General features: G+C 38.1%; 1 long non-coding RNA gene across 1 annotated transcript in view; it reads left to right on the top strand.

The window, feature by feature from the left end:
* The window catches only part of LOC112674142 (uncharacterized), a 76,702-nt gene extending 60,391 nt beyond the window's left edge, over positions 1–16,311 (top strand). The window contains exons 2-3 of the long non-coding RNA XR_003145253.3: positions 14,360–14,462; positions 16,163–16,311. This is a non-coding gene — a long non-coding RNA (uncharacterized LOC112674142). The remainder of the gene's footprint in view (positions 1–14,359; positions 14,463–16,162) is intronic.
* The last annotated feature ends 2,259 nt before the right edge of the window (positions 16,312–18,570 follow it).

The following is an 18,570-nucleotide window of genomic DNA, read 5'->3' on the forward strand; positions in this document are numbered from 1 at the left end:
TAGCAGGGCTCAAAAGATCCTTCTCAGTCTGAACCCAATTGCATCTGCAGCCTTGTTGCCCACCCATCTATTAGTTTGCTCCCATTGGTGTGATTTCCTTCCCCTTGTTCCTCATGATCCTGTGCCTTCTGGCAGCCCAGGCCTATGGATGTGCCCCTGCCAGGAGTGTTTTTGCCAGACACACCGTCTTCGTGTTTGCAGACCCTGACCTTTCATCTCAAATCCTTTGTGAAGCCTCCACCATGCTTGTTTTCATTACTGGTTCATTCCTTCATTAATTCATTGCTGAGCACCTGTTGTATTCCATGCAGTGTGAAGAGTCGAGGACAGGGTAGGAACACAGAACAGGCTTCTTCCCTTGAGGGGCTCATCTTTCATGCCACTAGATCACGAGTTTCTTAAAGGTAGAGTCTGTGTCTGGTTCATCGTATCTCTAAAATGTATGGTGTGGCCCAAAAAAAGAGGTAAGAGCAGAGGGTCCGATTTAGGCAGAGCTGGATTCCACTTCAGTTCTGCTGTGGGCACTTTGGTGAGTTGCTAGACTTCTCTGTTCTTCAGTGTCCTCATCTACCATGGAGATCATAACTCCTATCTTCTTAGCTGGCTTTGAATATCCAACAAGTTAGTGTATGTGAAGGGAGCATCATTGTATCTCTTGTATCATAAGCACTAATAAAATAATCAACAGCTATCATTATAGTAAATTCTCAACCTGTTGCTTCAGTGAACCCGATTAAATTAACCATGTAATTGCCCTGGTGCCGCTTCTCTTGAGGTATGAAGGAAACAGGTTCCATGGTAGTGCCCTCTTTCAAAGGGAAAGCCCTGAATTTTAACACAAAGATTTTCTTTAAAAAAAAAAACCAAAAAACAAAAAAAACTTGAATTGGGATGCCTGGGTGGCTCAGCGGTTGAGCGTCAGCCTTTGGCTCAGGGCCTGATCCTGGATTCTCAGGATCAAGTCTCAGGATCACGTCCCACGTCGGGCTCCCTGCATGGAGCCTGCTTCTCCTCCCTCTGCCTGTGTCTCTGCCTCTCTATGTGTCTCATGAAGGAATAAATAAAATCTTTAAATAAAAATAAAAATAAAAAAGCTTGAATTGTTATAATAACACTATACTTTAAAGACATTAACTCTTATCCTCATAAAGCACTTTCTTTAATGGGAGATGCTTGCAGCTTTGGTGAATTTCGTAGGAAATCTCACTATATTTTGCGATTCAGATTCCTAGCATCAGTTTTCCTTTGCTAATGGAGTCAGAATCTGTGACTCCTTTGGATAATAGGTAAAGAAGAAAAGTTGAATGTTTTCTCCCTCCAGGAATGTAATGATTAATGGAATGTTTAACTGCCTTCTCACATTATCAACCCATTTGCCCAAGGACTCAGTACCATTTTAATATGATTTCCTACTAAATGATGCATGCCACCCAACATCTGGAGACTTGGATTCAAATCCGAGCTGGAATTACAAAAAAAAAAAAAAAAAAAGTGGATTTAATAGTCTCTGTCTAGGTCCTATCAGCAAATTCATCATAGGGTTGACACTGCCGCCAAGGGAAAGCAGAGGTGCTCCCAGGAGAGGCAGAGGGGAGGAGAGTTAAAAGCAGAAAGTTGCTTGTGCGCAAGGAGATGAATGCAGAGATGTTTCTTGCCGCCCTTTGTCCTCGCTAAAGAAGTGAAACATCCTCATTTTCCATCAACAAGAACTGATGAGTAAACCACAGCGGATTCGTGTAGTGGATTATGCTTCAGCAGGTCTGAGTGAGTTCTGCATGTGCAACAAGGATAAATCACAACAACGTAACATTTAGAAAAAAAAGCTTACCATTTATTTATGTATTTAGTTTTTCCATTTATCTATATTTTTAAAGTACAGGAAACCATATTATATGTTCCTAAGGATATGGATATATATATATGGATATCATATATATATATGAGAGAGAGAGATAAAGTGTATGAAGGTGTGTGTGTGTATGTATGTATATATATCAAAGTCTAAAAATATGCATAGTAATTATCTCAGGGGAAAGAAGGAGGAAAAAAATAAAAAATAAGACAAGACAAATCTATCACTTAATTTCTGTATTTTTTCATTTATTTTCTTTAAAAGAGAAAGATAAAAAACTGTAAAGAAAATATAAAAATATATTAACTACTATTAAATCTTGGTTCTGTGTATACGGTTACAAAACTATTTTCTGAATCATCACCATTTTTATAATGAAGACTTTTTGAAAAACCCAGCAGTTTGCAAGGGAATTTTGTGAATGTTGGAAGACTAACACACATTATCATTACAGAACTTCTGGAAAGTAGACAGTTTACCCCCAAACTTTCTAATAATTGTAGTCATAACATGAAAGAATGTTCTGTAAGCTATTGAATTTTACATCAGCCATAAAAATAATTTCTGGCCCAGCAGGAATTAGAAATTAGGAGTAATCATAAAGAAAAGCAGCTGGCAGCTCTCAAATATCTCATCACTCCTGTGCTTCACTACAAGGCCAATGTGGGGGTGGAAGTCTGTACACCTCCAAGTGCTGGTGGATCCCTCTCTTCCCTCACCTCCGTTTCACCATCCTGCCTGGTAAATGAATTTCCAAATCTGGTCGTTCCTCAAAATTAGTTTAGCAGGCTGCCGTAAGAAAGAACCACAGACTAGGGGAACTTACACAACAGAACTTGGTTTTCTCACAGGTATGAAGGCTGGGTGTCTGAAATGAAGGTGTGAGAAGGTTTGGCTTTTCCTGGCATGTAGATGGCTATCTTCCCCCTGGGTCCCCAGTGGTCTCTCTTCTCTGTGTGGGTCTGTGTCCTACTCTCTTCTTGTGAGGACACCAGTCATATTGGATTACAGTCCACCCTAATGATCTTATTTTTACTTAATTACCTCTTCAAAGATTGTGTCTTCAAATATATCCTATGGTACTAAAGGTTAGGACTTCACTATATGGCTTTGGCGGCAGGTAGGGGGACACAATTCAGCCTACAACATCTAGGTTTCTAGATTTTTTTTTTCCTTCTGTTTTTATCCTACCATTCCATCTTACACTCGTTCTCTGCTTCTTATTTTTCTCTCTCTCTTTTCCATCCAGTTCATGTTTTGCTGTTCAGTTTATTTCCCCCAAAACACTGCTCTGATTTCCCAGTGGCCCAGGGCTTGGGGTCAGTACTATCTGCATTTTAGATGTGTGACCGGGGAGATTTAATTATGCCTTTCTAGGACTTTCCGCCTGTAATTGGAATAACACATTCTATGTAATAGGTTAGTGCTTCATGGATGGTTTACACAACGATTTTTCAGGTAGAGTGTCTAAGTTAAATGTTTTTTAAAACTGCTATTTATGACCAGAGACCCTTGTTTTCCCTTTATGGTGTTAATTTAGAATTTCCCTTACAAATTAAACAAGAGTCATTTAAAACGATTCTGACTGACAAATCACTGAACTCTACCTCTGAAACAAATAAGACACTATATGTTAATTAATTGGATGTAAATAAAATTAAATGAAATTAAATAAAATGACTCTGACTTTCTGTGAGGGTAAAGTATGTAGGCCAACTTGACTGGAGCACAGGGTGCCCAGATATTGGGTTGGACATTATCCTGAGTGTGCCCACGAGTGTGTTTCAGGGTAACAGTAACATTCGAATCAATAGGCTGAGTAGAGCAGATGGCCCTGCACAACGTGGATGGGCCTTGCCAATCTGTTAAAAGTCTAAATAGAACAAAAAAAGGAGAATAAGAGAATTATCTCTCTTTGCCTGTCTTTAAGCTGAGACATCAATCTTTTGTAGCCTTTGGACTCAGGTTCAGACTGGAATCTATGGCATCAGTGTTCCTGGTTCTCAGACCTCGAACTTGGACTAGAACTGGACCATTGGGTCTCCAGCTTGCTGATTATAGATCTTGGGGCTTCTCAGCCTCCCTAATTGTGTAAGCCAATTCCAATATATTCCAATATATATTTTATATATTTTTTCCTTATGATGGACAGATAGATCTCCTACTGGTTCTCTTTCTCTGGAGAATGCAAACAGAGGCAAAGACCAGAAGAAATCAACCCTGCAACACCTTGACTTTGTACTTCTAGTCTACAGAATGGGAAAGGGTGAATTTTTGTAGTCCTAAAGTTACTCAGTTTGTAGTAATTTATCATGGAAGTACTAGGAAATCATCTATACATAGAGATTTTATTTTTATTTTATTTTATTTTATGTATATTTTTTTATTGGAGTTCGATTTGCCAACATATAGTATAAAACCCAGTGCTCATCCCATCAAGGGTCCCCCTCAGTGCCTGTCACCCAGTAACCCCATACCCCTGCCCACCTCCCCTTCCACTTCCCTTGTTCCTTTCCCAGAGTTAGGAGCCTCTCATGTTTTGTCACCCTCTCTGATTTTTCCCAATCATTTTCTCTCCTTTCCTCTATAATTCCTTTCACTGCTTTTTTATATCCCCCGTGTGAGTAAAACCATATGATGTTTGTCCTTCTCCGATTGACTTACTTCACTCAGCATAATACCCTCCAGTTCCATCCACGTTGAAGCAAATGGTGGATATTTGTCCTTTCTGATGGCTGAGTAATATTCCATTGTATACATAGACCACATCTTCTTTATCCATTCCTCTTTCGATGGACACCGAGGCTCCTTTCACAGTTTGGCTATTGTGGACATTGCTGCTAGAAACATCTGGGTGCAGGTGTCTCCGCTTTTCACTGCATCTGTATCTTTGGGGTAAATCCCCAACAGTGCAATTGCTGAGTAATAGGGTAGCTCTATTTTTAACTCTTTGAGGAACCTCCACAGTGTTTTCCAGAGTGGCTGTACCAGTTCACATTCCCACCAACAGTGCAAGAGGGCTTCCGTTTCTCCACATCCTTTCCAACATTTGTTGTTCCCTATCTTGTTAATTTTCACCAATCTCACTGGTGTAAAGTGGTATCTCATTCTGGTTTTGATTTTTATTTCCCTGATGGCAAGTGATGCAGAGCATTTTCTCATGTGTCTGTTGGCTATGTGGAGGCCTTCTTTGGAGAAATGTCTGTTCGTGTCTTCTGCCCACTTCATGATTGGATTGTTTGTTTCTTGAGTGTTGAGTTTGATAAGTTCTTTATAGATCTTGGATACTAGCCCTTTATCTGATACGTCATTTGCAAATATCTTCTCCCATTCTGTAGGTTGTCTTTTAGTTTTGTTGACTGTTTCTTTTGCTGTGCAGAAGCTTTTTATCTTGATTAAGTCCCAATTGTTTATTTTTGCTTTTGTTTCCCTTGCCTTCATAGATGTATCTTGCAAGAAGTTGCTATGGCCAAGTTCAAAAAGGTTGTTGCCTATGTTCTCCTCTAGGATTCTGATGAATTCTTGTCTCATATTTAGTTTTTATCCATTTTGAGTTTATCTTTCTGTCTGGTGTAAGATAATGGTCTAGTTTCATTCTTCTGCATGTAGTTGTCCAATTTTCCCAGCACAATTTATTGAAGAGACTGTCCTTTTCCCAGTGGATAGTCTTTCCTGCTTTGTCGAATATTAGTTGACCATAGAGTTGAGGGCCCATTTCTGGGTTCTCTATTCTGTTCCATTGATCTATGTGTCTGTTTTTGTGCCAGTACCACACTGTCTTGATGATCACAGTTTTGTAGTACAACTTGAAATCTGGCATTGTGATGCCCCCGGCTCTGGTTTTCTTTTTCAATATTCCTCTGGCTATTTGGGGTCTTTTCTGATTCCACACAAATTTTAAGATGATTTGTTCCAACTCTCCAAAGGAAGTCCATAGTATTTTGATAGGGATTGCATTGAACGTGTGAATTGCCCTGGGTAGCATAGACATTTTCACAATATTAATTCTTCCAATCCATGAGCATGGAATATTTTTCCATCTCTTTGTGTCTTCCTCAATTTCTTTCAGAAGTGTTCTGTAGTTTTTAAGGTATAGATCCTTTACCTCTTTGGTTAGGTTTATTCCTAGATATCTTATGCTTTCGGGTGCAATTGTAAATGGGATTGACTCCCTATTTTCTCTTTCTTCAGTTTCATTGTTAATGTATAGAAATGCCACTGATTTCTGGGCATTGATTTTTGTATCCTGCCACACTGCTGAATTGCTGTATGAATTCTAGCAATCTGGGAGTGGAGTCTTTTGGGTTTTCTGTGTACAGTATCATGTCATCTGCGAAGAGGAAGAGTTTAACTTCTTCTTTGAAAATTTGAATGCCTTTTATTTCGTTATCTGATGGCTGAGGCCAAGACTTCTAGTACTATGTTGAATAGCAATGGTGAGAGTGGACATCCCTGTTGTGTTCCTGATCTTAGGGAAAGGCTCTCAGTTTTTCCCCACTGAGAATGATATTTGCTGTGGGCTTTTCATAGATGGCTTTTAAGATGCTGAGGAATGTTCACTCTATCCCTATACTCTGAAGAGTTTTGATCAGGAATGGATGCTGTATTTTGTCAAATGCTTTCTCTGCATCTATTGAAAGGATCATATGGTTCCTGTTTTTTCTCTTGTTGATGTGATCTATCACGTTGAGTGTTTTACGAGTGTTGAACCAACCTTGCATCCCGGGGACAAATCCCACTTGGTCATGGTGAATCATCTTCTTAATGTACTGTTGGATCCTGACTAGTATTTTGCTGAGAATTTTTGCATTAGTATTCATCAGGGATATTGGTCTATAATTCTCCTTTTTGGTGGGGTCTTTGGTTTTGGAAGTAAGGTGATGCTGGCCTCATAGAACGAGTTTGGAAGTACTCCATCCCTTTCTATCCTTCAGAACAGCTTTACTAGAATAGATATTATTTTTTCTTTAAACATTTGATAGAATTCTGCTGGGAAGCCATCTGGCCCTGGAGTTTTGTGTCTTGGGAAGTTTTTGACGACTGCTTCAGTTTCCTCCCAGGTTATTGGCCTGTTCAGGTTTTCTATTACTTCCTGTTCCAGTTTTGGTAATTTGTGGTTTTCCAGAAATGCATCCCTTTCTTCTCAATTGCCTATTTTATTGGCATATAGCTGCTCATAATATGTTTTTAAAATCATATGTATTTCCTTGATACTGATAGGTGCAAGGTTAGCTTGTGTATTTGAGTTTTTTTTCCAATTTTTTGAGGGATGCTTGTATTGCAATGTATTTCCCTCTTAGGACTGGTTCTGCTGTATCCCAAAGATTTTGAACAGTTGTATCTTCATTTTCATTAGTTTCCATGTATCTTTTTAATTCTTCTCTAATTTTCTGGTTGACCCATTCATCTTTTAGTAGGATGCTCTTTAACCTCCACGTGTTTGAGTTTCTTCTAAATTTCTTCCTGTGATTGAGTTCCACTTTCAAAGCATTGTGGTCTCAAAATATGCAGGGGACAATCCCAATCTCTAGGTATCGGTTGAGACCTGATTTGTGACCCAGTATGTGGTCTATTCTGGAGAAAGTTCCATGTGCACTTGAGAAGAATGTGTATTCAGTTGCATTCAGAGGGAAAGTTCTATATATATCTGTGAAACCCTTCTGGTCCAATGTATAATTTAAAGCCCTTGTTTCTTTGGTGATGTGTTTAGAAGATCTGTCATTTGCAGAAAGTGCCATTTGAAGTCTCCTACTATTAGTGTATTATTATCTAAGTATGTCTTTACTTTGGTTATTAATTGATATACTTAATCAATTAATGATATACTTAGCTCCCACATTAGGGGCATAAATATTCATGATTGTTAGGTCTTCTTGTTGGATAGATCCTTTAAGTATGATATAATGTCCCTCTTCATTTCTTACTACAGTCTTTGGGATAAACTTTAATTTATCTTATATGAGGATTGCTACCCCAGCTTTCTTTTGAGGACCATTTGAATGGTAAATGGTTCTCCAACCTTTCATTTTCCAGCTGGAGGTGTCCTTAGGTCTAAAATGAGTCTCTTGTAGACGGCAAATAAATGGGTCTTGCTTTTTTATCCAGTCTGAAACCCTGTGTCTTTTGATGACGTCATTTAGCCCATTCATGTTCAGAGTAACTACTGAAATATATGAATTTAGTGTCATTGTAGTACCTATTCAGTCCTTGTTTTTGTGGATTATTTCTTTGGGCTTCCTCTTTCTTTTACAGGGACCCCTTTAATATTTCTTGCAGAGCTGGTTTGGTGGTCACATATTCTTTCAGTTTCTGCCTATCTTGGAAGCTCTTTATCTCTCCTTCTATTCTGAATGAGAGCCTTGTCGGATAGAGTATTCTTGGCTGCATGTTCTTCTCATTTAGGATCCTGAATATATCCTGCCAGCCCTTTCTGGCCTGCCAGGTCTCTGTGGAGAGGTCTGCTGTTAATCTAATATTTCTCCCCATATAAGTTAAGAATCTCTTATCTCTTGCTGCCTTAAGGATTTTCTCTTTATCTTTGGAATTTGCAAGTTTCACTATTAAATGTCGAGGTGTTGAACGGTTTTTATTGATTTGGGGGGGTGACCTTTCTATCTCCTGGATCTGAATGCCTGTTTCCCTCCCCAAATTAGGGAAATTCTCAGCTATGATTTGTCCAAATATGCTTTCTGATCCTCTGTCCCTCTCAGCGTTTTCTGGAATCCCAATTATACGTAGGTTCTTCCTTTTGAGGCTATCATTTATTTCCCTTAACCTTTCCTCATTATCTTTTAATTGTTTTTTTTCTTTTTTCCTCAGCTTCCTTCTTTGCCATCAGCCTTTCTCCTATATCACTCACTCTTCCACCTCATTAACTGTCGTCATTAAGACCTCCAGTTTGGATTGCATCTCATTTAATTGATTTTTAATTTTGACCTGATTAGATCTAAATTCTGCAGTCATGAAGTCTCTTGAATCCTTTATGCTTTTTTCCAGAGCCACCAGTAACCAGTAGCTTTATAACTGTGCTTCTGAATTGGCTTTCTGACATCGAATAGTAATCCATATTCTGTAACTCTGTGGCAGAGAGTACTGTTTCTGATTCTTTCCTTTGTGGTGAGTTCTTCCTTCTAGTCATTTTGCTCAGTGCAGAGTGGCTGTATGAACAGGTTGAGTCAAGAATATCAACCATGACCTAAGTAAATTTCACCCTAAATGATTCTTTTTCTTTTATTTCTTCCAATCTAAACACCTGATGCCCTCCTGAGTCTAGAAAGTGAAACTGTCTATACATAGAGATTTTTAAAACAAGATATTATATTGTGTAGGGTGGACTGTTTTGTAGCTTATTTCTTTTAGTTAAGGCATTTAAATCCTCTTTCAATGTCACCTAATCTTCTTCTGTAATACAATTTTAAGTTTCATAATACTTCCTTTGATGGGTGTGCATTATTTTATTGTTTGGTCTCTGATTATGGTTTTGGACTTTTAGGTTTTCCTCCAGCTTTTGATTATTAAATATACTGTCATGGTATATGTTCTCATAGCCAGATATTTGAGCCCAATATTCATGAAGTTTTCTTTAGGATAAAGCCTTAGATATTAGATATTAGATTCCAATAAGAACCTTTCGGGACTGGTCTAATTATTTCCTGCTACATCCATAATAGTGCTGGGTACATACTAGGAGCATTGTGCATTTGCTTAGACTTGCTGAATAAAGTAAAATTGAAAGGGCGTGTCCATTTTTACATCTTTGGGAATATGTTGCCAAAATGTATATCAGACAATTTTTAAGTGTCAGGTACAAGAGAGCTCATGCAATCTAATTCCAGAGATTGGATTTGTTTTATCCTAACGTCCTCTCACATTTAGTAATTACTTTATGAATCCAGAAGTCATTTGACATGCAAGCTTCCTGATGTAGTTATTTGAGACTAGCCATGATGTCACAGTTTTTTTTTTTTTTTTTTTTTGTATCTTCTCCTCTGGTACAGATCATATCTCATACCATTCAATTAGCTCACAGATTAGAAAAGATTCAACAACTTGGCACTTGTTTTGATTTGAGTCATATTTATATTTTAAAGGAATTATTGTGGATCATGATTCAATGAATATTTCTGTATGTTATCAGAAATATTAGTAAGAAAGGCAAGAGGCAAGAAGCTGTGTAGTAATAAGGATGAATTCATCATCAACTATTGAAAACCATTTTCAGTAATTTTCATTTCCTCCCTCCCCAATAGCAGATGGCTTAATTCCTTCAACCAGCTGTTGAGGAAAGAAATATATTTGAATGATAAGGAGCATAAAATTAAGTTCACCCTTGTAACACATACAGCAAGAAAATCTTAGCAGTGCTTACATTTTGTTTTTGCTACATTATCAGATAAAAGAAAATAAAATCTAATCAGTAAAGCCCACATGTGGAAAAAAATTTTCATGTAATTTCTTAGTGGTTGTTCTAGGAATTGCTATATATATATATATATATATATATATATATAATCTTAGCAATCTACTTAAAATCAATTTTTACCACTTCACATGGAATGTAGAAATTTTGACACCTGTATAGATAGGTTCCTGGACCTCTTCATTTTAGGTTTTGGGTGCCTGATGTGTAGGATTTACAGACATTAAAAACCGCATCAGACAATGTCATAATTTTCTTCTCTTCATTCAGACATACTTTAAAGAGCATTAGAGGAAAAAAGTAGTTATATTTATCTAAATATTTATCATTTCTTCCTCTTTCTGTAAAAATGTACTTTTAATAGATATTAAGAAGTTGGAAGGAATTAAATAGGTAACCTTCAAATGATACCGAGCAAGCATTAAGAGCTGTTATCACTGGATTTTTAGTTGCAAGCAACAGAGATTATCACTTATTTGTTTCAACAGAAAGGCATTTAGTAGGAGACACTGGATAGCTCACAGAGTCCCTGGGAGGGTCAGAGAAACAGGGCTGGAGACTATGCAGTCAGAAACAGTGCTCCCCAAACCAGTTTTTTGGAGACATACTTGTCATAGCTGCTTGAGCAGGGGTTTAAAGCCACTATTTGCTGCCCCCTGGAGGATGGGTGTTACTACTGCTCTTTAGCTCACTTGTCTTCCTTGTGTAACTCTTTCCTAATACTACTATCTTAATTCAAAATCTGGACTAGATGTGCTTGAATGGCAGAGCTTAGAGCAGGTGTTCTAGTACATCTTAGCTGCAATAGAATCTGAGAAAGTGAGTATTTGGCATTTTCAGTTTCTATAATGGAAAGAAAGTTCTGGCTCATAAGGTAGGGAACATTTCCTGAACCAAGGAACCGAAGCTAAAAAAAAATATGACAAATTTCATTAGATTCAAGCTTTGAGTCACATATCCTACTACTTAACAATGTTTGTGGTCTTCGTTGGATGAGTGTCTTTTCTACAAGTTTTATTAAACATCACTATTCTATCAGAGGGTAATTTTTACAGTGGATCTGCTATGAGTAATTGAGATAAGAATTGCCAGACGTTTATTACAGAACCTTGCACAGAATAAGTAATTATATATTATTATTACATATCATCCAGTAGTGTCATAATTGTTATTGAATGAGAAGCCATATCAGCAGGAAATGAATTTGGTTTTGAACGCTTTGAGCTTGAAGTATCAGAAAATATAGCAAAATCTCCAAGAAGATGGTGGCTGTACAGGTCAGTGTCCCCAGAAAGTTCAAGACTAGAGATAGTAAATGAATTTTTCGCTTCGTGGAAGTAGATAAACAAAGGAGAAGCTTCTGTGAAATTCAGCCATTTCCCTTTTGTCTAAAAGGACCAAATGAGCACTCAGAGAACCCCTTTATTTCCTGATTAAGATTTAGATTCAATATAAAAGGGGGATGAAGATAATACATATTTTATGCCCTGGCCTCTCTGATAGTGATTAATATTTTTTCATGCTCTGGGGATAAAGCAGAAGCCTTTGTTTTATAGGCATTTGCATGAAGAAATAAAGCACCCAAAGCTGTAATAGATGGACTATGTATGTTTATGGTTAGTCTCTACTAAGTGTTCTTTGAGAGTACTACAATTTTTTGATATGTGTATATATATATATATATGTATATATAGCAATATATTGATATAAATATTAATATAAACAAATATACATTATGCATACTATAAATATACATACCTTTGATTTATGGAAAGTTATATGTGGACTTTCATTTGGAGAAGACTGTAAAATTTTCTTTTCAAGCCTATTTATGTATAAAACAGGATAATTTAAAAAGAAATCTTGGGGCACCTGGGTGGCTCAGTCAGTTGAGCATCTGGCTGGTTTTGGCCCAGGTCATGATCTCAGTGTTGTGAGATTGAGCCCCGCACTCAGCATGGAGTCTGCTTGGGATTCTCTCTCCCTCTCCTTCTGCCCCTTCTGTTCATGCTCTCTCTCTATCTCTCTCTCTCAACTAAACAAATAAAATATTTTTTAAAATATCAAGTAAGCAACATTATAGATAGAGGTTAGGTATGTCACAATGCTACAGATACAGTTTAGAAATATGGCAAGAGTTAAAAAGGAGATATACTATAATTTAGTAATGTATGAATACGGCAAAAAGCTGCAAAGATAGTGTTCATATACTGACAGTAAAGAAAACTGAATTATATGGTAATGTCCAAGCTCCTTTATTTTTATTAGCCTTTGGCTGTACCCTAACTTCATTGTGGCAAAGCCACTCTCCACCTTTATCCTCAGTAATGGAACCCTATCTTTTCCTTCCACCAGTTGACCACACCCATTAGGGGAAGCTAAGCTAAGCTTGACTCTTCCAAACCAAGTGTGATGTGATGGTCTCACTCCTTTTGCTGGATGACTAGGTTTAAGCAGCAGGGTGTAACCCATTCCACCCAATGGACACAAGGTTAGTCTACTTGTATGGTTCTTATCCATTTAGAGAAGTTCTCCTGTTTTCCCCTGGATATAGAGATGAAAGGTAGGAATGCCTGCAACTGTGGCAGCTATCTTGAGACCTAGAAGTTTAAGGCCAGATGACTAGTATCTTGAGGGTGGTCATGCAGAAAGACAGTAAGAAACAGAGTCTTTGAAGACAGTTTTGGAACTTCAAGTTAACCATTCATGGAACTGCTCCACTTTCAGACTTTTTGTTCAGTGAAATAATAAATTCCTTATGTATGCCCCATGTTTGATTAGGTTTTCCTTGTACTTTTAGCTGCATGCCTCCCCAGTGATTCATTCATCTCCTGTCTCTTCTTGCCTCATGGTTTACACTCCAGAAGCTCATCTGCATGTCATTCCTCTTGCTCTTTGGTATGTTTCTGGCTTCTGAGCCTTTCTCCATGTGGCTTCCTTTGACTGGAATGCTATCCTCCTTGCTCCCATTGCATATGGCAAGGGTCTTTAAAAACTCAACTCAAGGAGTACCTGGGTGGCTCAGTGGGTTAAATGTCTGCCTTCAGCTCAGGTCATGATTCAGGGGTCCTGGGATGGAGCCCCACATAGGGCTCCCTGCTCAGCTGGGGGTCTGCTTCTCTCTCTCCCTCTTCCCCTTCCCCCACTCATATTCTCTCTCTTTTTCTCTCAAATAAATAAATAAATAAATAAATAAATAAATAAATAAATATTTTTAAAGAAACTCAACTCAGAAGTTACTGGAAGAGTCTTTGATAATCCAGGTTATGTTACTCAGTTCTCACCATGGTCTTGCCATACTGGCTCTGATTTTCTGTTCATGTGCCTATTTTCTCACTAGGCTCTGCTCCTCGAGGATAGGAAGGATGGTCTATTTAAGTTGGTGTCCCAAGACACCCATTACAGCTGTGAGCAGAGCAGATTATTGGAAACATTTAGCCAAAATATTTCTTCTATGGGGCAGCAGTGTGTAGTCACCAGGAGCTTGACATTTAGAGCGTGTGTTCTAATCCTTTTTCTATTATTTACACGATATTGAGCAAGATGCCACAGGCCTGAGATCCCTCATCTGGAAAATGGATGCAAAAATAACTATTTACCTCTTGTCTATTCAAATTATGTAATGATGTACATAAATTGCCTGGTTCATGATAAATTCTGTCATCATTCATAGTTCATTAGCTTTCTCCCATGTGTTTAGGGATGTGTGTCTGGAGAGATGATAAACAATTGCATACTTAAAAAAATCTTCGATTTACCTCTGTATCTAGCTTGTGACAAAAGAATTAGGATCCCACAGCACCCTGACACTGTATTGTAGAACTTCAATTGTAGCTTAGTACATGCCTGCTGTACTCGAGAAATATACCTCATCTGGTGTGTAGGCCACAAATGCGTATTTGTGCGTTTAAAATAAAGAACAAATGTTTGTGATGGTGGATGCATAATTTAACCTTTTCATCATTTGATGTGAAGTCTAAATTAATCTAAGAGCACAATATCAACATGAGGTAAAATGTTTGACCTTTAATGATGCTTCAGTATCTTGACATTCTTTATTCATCTCAAAACCTTTTGCTAATTTTAAGTGGCTCCCTCTAATATACGTTCAAGAGGACTTATTGAAGCATACTTTGAAAGGGCAAGAAGAAAGAAAGAAAGAAAAGAAAAAATTGATCCAAATATTCATCAGTAAGTAAAATGTTTGAATAAATTGTAAGATATCTTCATGTGGAATATCATGCAAGTATTTACAAGAGTGATGTGGAGAGGGAGACAAACCATAAGAGACTCAATCATGGGAAACAAACTGAGGGTTGCTGGAGGGGAGGGGCTAAGGGATGGAATAAGCACTGGGTGTTATATAAGATTCATCTTTACCTCTGAAACCAATAATATATTACATGTTAATTAATTGAACTTAAATTTTTTTAGAAAAATTAAAGAATGCTGTAGAGCTCTGTAGATTCACCTGAAGTTGTGTCCATGACATTTTAAATGACAAATACAAGCTACAGAGTAGTATGTATAGGATATACAAATATATTTTCTCCTGTCTGTATGAGCTACGAATGTATGGAAGAAGAGACAAACCGTGGAGTAACATCGTTTAACTCAAAGACAAAGGAGACAAAGATGCTCAGTGTTTTCTCCTATGTCTATATTACTTGACTTGTTGCGATGAGCACATATTTTTTAACATTTTTGAGACATAATTGACCATAAAACCCAAGTATTAATGACATTAATGACTATGACATTAATGACTATGCTATGATCACCATAATCCAGTTCAAAGACATCTTACCATCCCAGTAAAAAGCCTGTGCCTGATTACAATGCATTCCTACTCCTAACCTCAGCCCCAAAGCAACCACTAATCTATTTTCTGTCTTTTGCAAATTTGACTTTTCTGGACATTTCTTATAAGTAGACCCTCCCACTTATGTGGTCTTCTATTCTGACTTCTATCACTTAGTGAAATGTTTTTTCAGATTCATCCATGCTGTAGCATGTGTTGGTGCTTTATATTCTTTCTTTGGCCAAAGAGTATTTCATTGTATGGTTAGAATACATTTTGTTTATCCATCCACCAGTTAATGAATGTTTGGATACGCCTGCCAGATTCAATACAGAATGCCCAATTTAATTTATCCCAAATAATTTGAGATATACTCATGCTAAAAAAATTAAACATTATTTATCTGAAATTCAAGTGTAACAACGCATTTTATGTTTTTATTTACTAAATTTAGCCACTTTACATTTGGAGTTTCCACTTGTAGGCTATTAAAATAATTATTATAATGCTGCTGTGAACATTTCTTTGCAAGTGTTTGTGTGGATGCGCATGCATTCTGTAATTTTGAAAAACCTTTAAAAATTAAATAAAACCTCCTTTTCTGAATGGATGCCAATAGCACCCGAAATGTTAGTCTGTATGATAGCTTAAGATACTCTTAATGAATCTGTTGCAGAGAAAAAGCACATAAATATTGGCCTCTGCTTTAATTATATGCCAACATTTCCTACTATGGCAACTCTATGCTGCCTTGTGTTGTTTTATTACTTGCTGGATTGCCTATGGTTATTTAAGAGGATCATAAAACTTGGATACCAGACCTACTTGACATCTAAATAATCTAAGTCCAGCTCATTAAAAGCTGAGATCAATAGCTTGGTACATGCTTTAACACAGATTTCCTGTTTTTGGTTTAGGAACATTTTGGATTTCAGGAGACAATGAGATTTGCTATCTTGCTGTCTGTATTATTGAATAAAGCTGAATAGAGCCAGCATATTCCCACCTTATACCTTTGTCCTTCCTGTTTCCTGGGTCTGGGAGACTATTGTCCTAATGCTGGCATGACTCACTTTCCTATTTCATGCAGGTCTCTGTTCCAGGATCCCTCATCAGAGAAGCCTTCCGCAACCACGCTGATTAAAGCCCTTCCCCACTCAGGCCTACCCAGAACTTGGCCTATACCCATCTTTCTTGGTAACTCAGATTGAGAGATTTAGCAAATAAAAATACAGTTAACTCTGCATGTTAGACAAAGCACACATAATTTTTTGGTAAATGCATGTTCCATGCAATTTACTTGTTGTTTATCTGATACTAAAATTTAACTGAGTGTGTTCAATTTTATCTGGCAACTCTATTCATAACAGCACAACAGGACATTATATAATACATTTATCTGCTTATTTATTTTATTGTTGGCCTCATCCTAAGAGCACATGACCATATTAGTTTCATAGGGCTGTCCTAACTAATTACCGCAAACTTGGTGGTTTGATACAACAGAAGTTTATCCTCTCACAGTTGTGAGGGCCAGAAGTCTGAGATAAAGATGTCTGCAGAGCTGTGCTCCATCCCAAGACTCGAGGGGAGAATCTTTTTTTGTCTCTTACAGCTTTGAGTGGCTCCTGGCATTCCCTGGTTTGTGGTCACATCACTCCAATACCTGCCTATATTGTCACATGGCCTCCTTCCCTGTATCTCTTTGTAATTTTTTTTTCTTTTCCTTCTTCAATGGCTACCTGTCATTGAACTTAGGACTCACCCAAATCCAGGATGTCTTATTTTGAGATCTTTAACTTAATGATATCTGCAAATATTCTTTTTCCAAATAGGGTCATGTCTGCAAGTTTGGGATTGACACATCATTGAAGGGGCCATTATTCCACCCACTATGGCAACTCACTGGAGTTTGACAAATATCTGTTGAATGGATGAGTGGGAAGATCAGTGGAGCTGGGCATTTTGGGGTTCAGTTCTATTTCCCAAACATCCATGCAGAACCTATTGTGTACTGAGGTTAAGAAGGAGCTGGGTACACATTTTTGCTTTATAGTTTCTGGGGGACATTCTGGTGGAGGTCTTCCAATGCTGAGAAATCAAGTTTTGAGCTGTACCACAGGCACCACAGCATATGGATGATGGTCGAGGTATATCAGCCTGCATGTGAGGAAGCTGCAGAAAGTTCTAGGAGCAGAGCCTGCAAAAGGCCCTCCAGCAGCAGCAGCCACATGGGAGTAAAGAGAAAGAGAGCCCATGGGCAGAGATAAATCCACGTGTTCACATGCCTTCTTTCAATGCCAAGAGCCCATAGCTTAAATATTCCCAGGCAGGGATCAATCCAACAGCCAAGAGCTCTAACACGGCAGCCAAGAGAGTCTGCTTGTCAGGAAGCTTTACCTCCTGGTTTGGAAAAATTATTTTGACACCTGCTCAGGCCTGAGGAGTCCATAATCAAATTTTCCTGCTTCCTCTTATGAACTGGAAACCAAATGGAATTTGCAGGAGCCTAATTGCCACAGAAAGGCTGTGCCTGAAATCACTCTTCAGTTATGGCCAATATGGCCATAGGGCTAAGGAGAAAACACAGTGCAGAGTGTTATTAGGTGGACGCTTGCTGAATTTCTGATGAACACTCCCAAACTAACAAGAGAATCATCCCTTCCAAATTAATCACCATGAAAGTATATATTCATGTTTCCAGGGCTGTCTTCCTGGGAATGCAACGTGGATGGTCACTTAGGCCTGTGGAATACTCCTCAATGCTTAGTTTAGTGCCCTGTTGCCACCTGCTTCAAAGTTTTAATCACCTTTTAACATGGGACTTTCTTTTCTTTTTTTGGGGGGGGACTTTATTTTCATTTTGCATGGGGGCTCACAAATTATACAGCCATGCTTGTTTTAACAACGTAAGGGTTGTTCAAAATTATTTTGCCATTTCTCTTATGGAATTGCTTCTAGGAGAGAGAATGAACTTTGTAGGACCAGTAGGATTGTTTATATAGGATGCAGAGGCAGAGCCAGTGGGATTTGACTTCAAACCCCAGCATTGCTTCTTACTAGCTGCCTCTCCTTCTGGTCTGAATTTTCTCATCTATGAAATGTGGCTAATATATCTACCTCGTGCAGTTGCTGTGAAGATTAAAAATATCCACATAAATGTGTAAAGCCCCTGGTTCTCTGCCTGACATGATAGGTTTCCACTACATGGGTGTTGCTCTCAGATTCATAACCTGTCCAGAGAGGCCAACTAAACAAAACCTTTAGTGACATGGGCATCTGACCTTTATTCAGCAAGTGTTCATTGCTTGCCTGCTGTGCCCCAGTTGAATAATCAGATTAAATCCCTGACCTTATAGGGCTTTCCTTGCAGTATAGGGGAAGACAATAAACCAAGTATGCCAATAAGTACGTAACATAATTTCAAGTGGTAATGAGTGAGAGGGAGGAAAATAAAATAGCTTGCAGGGATAGAGTAGGCCTGAAGAAGAAAGAGGG

This window comes from Canis lupus, chromosome 24 (genome assembly GCF_003254725.2).
Source record: "Canis lupus dingo isolate Sandy chromosome 24, ASM325472v2, whole genome shotgun sequence".
In the NCBI taxonomy this organism is placed as follows: domain Eukaryota; kingdom Metazoa; phylum Chordata; class Mammalia; order Carnivora; family Canidae; genus Canis; species Canis lupus.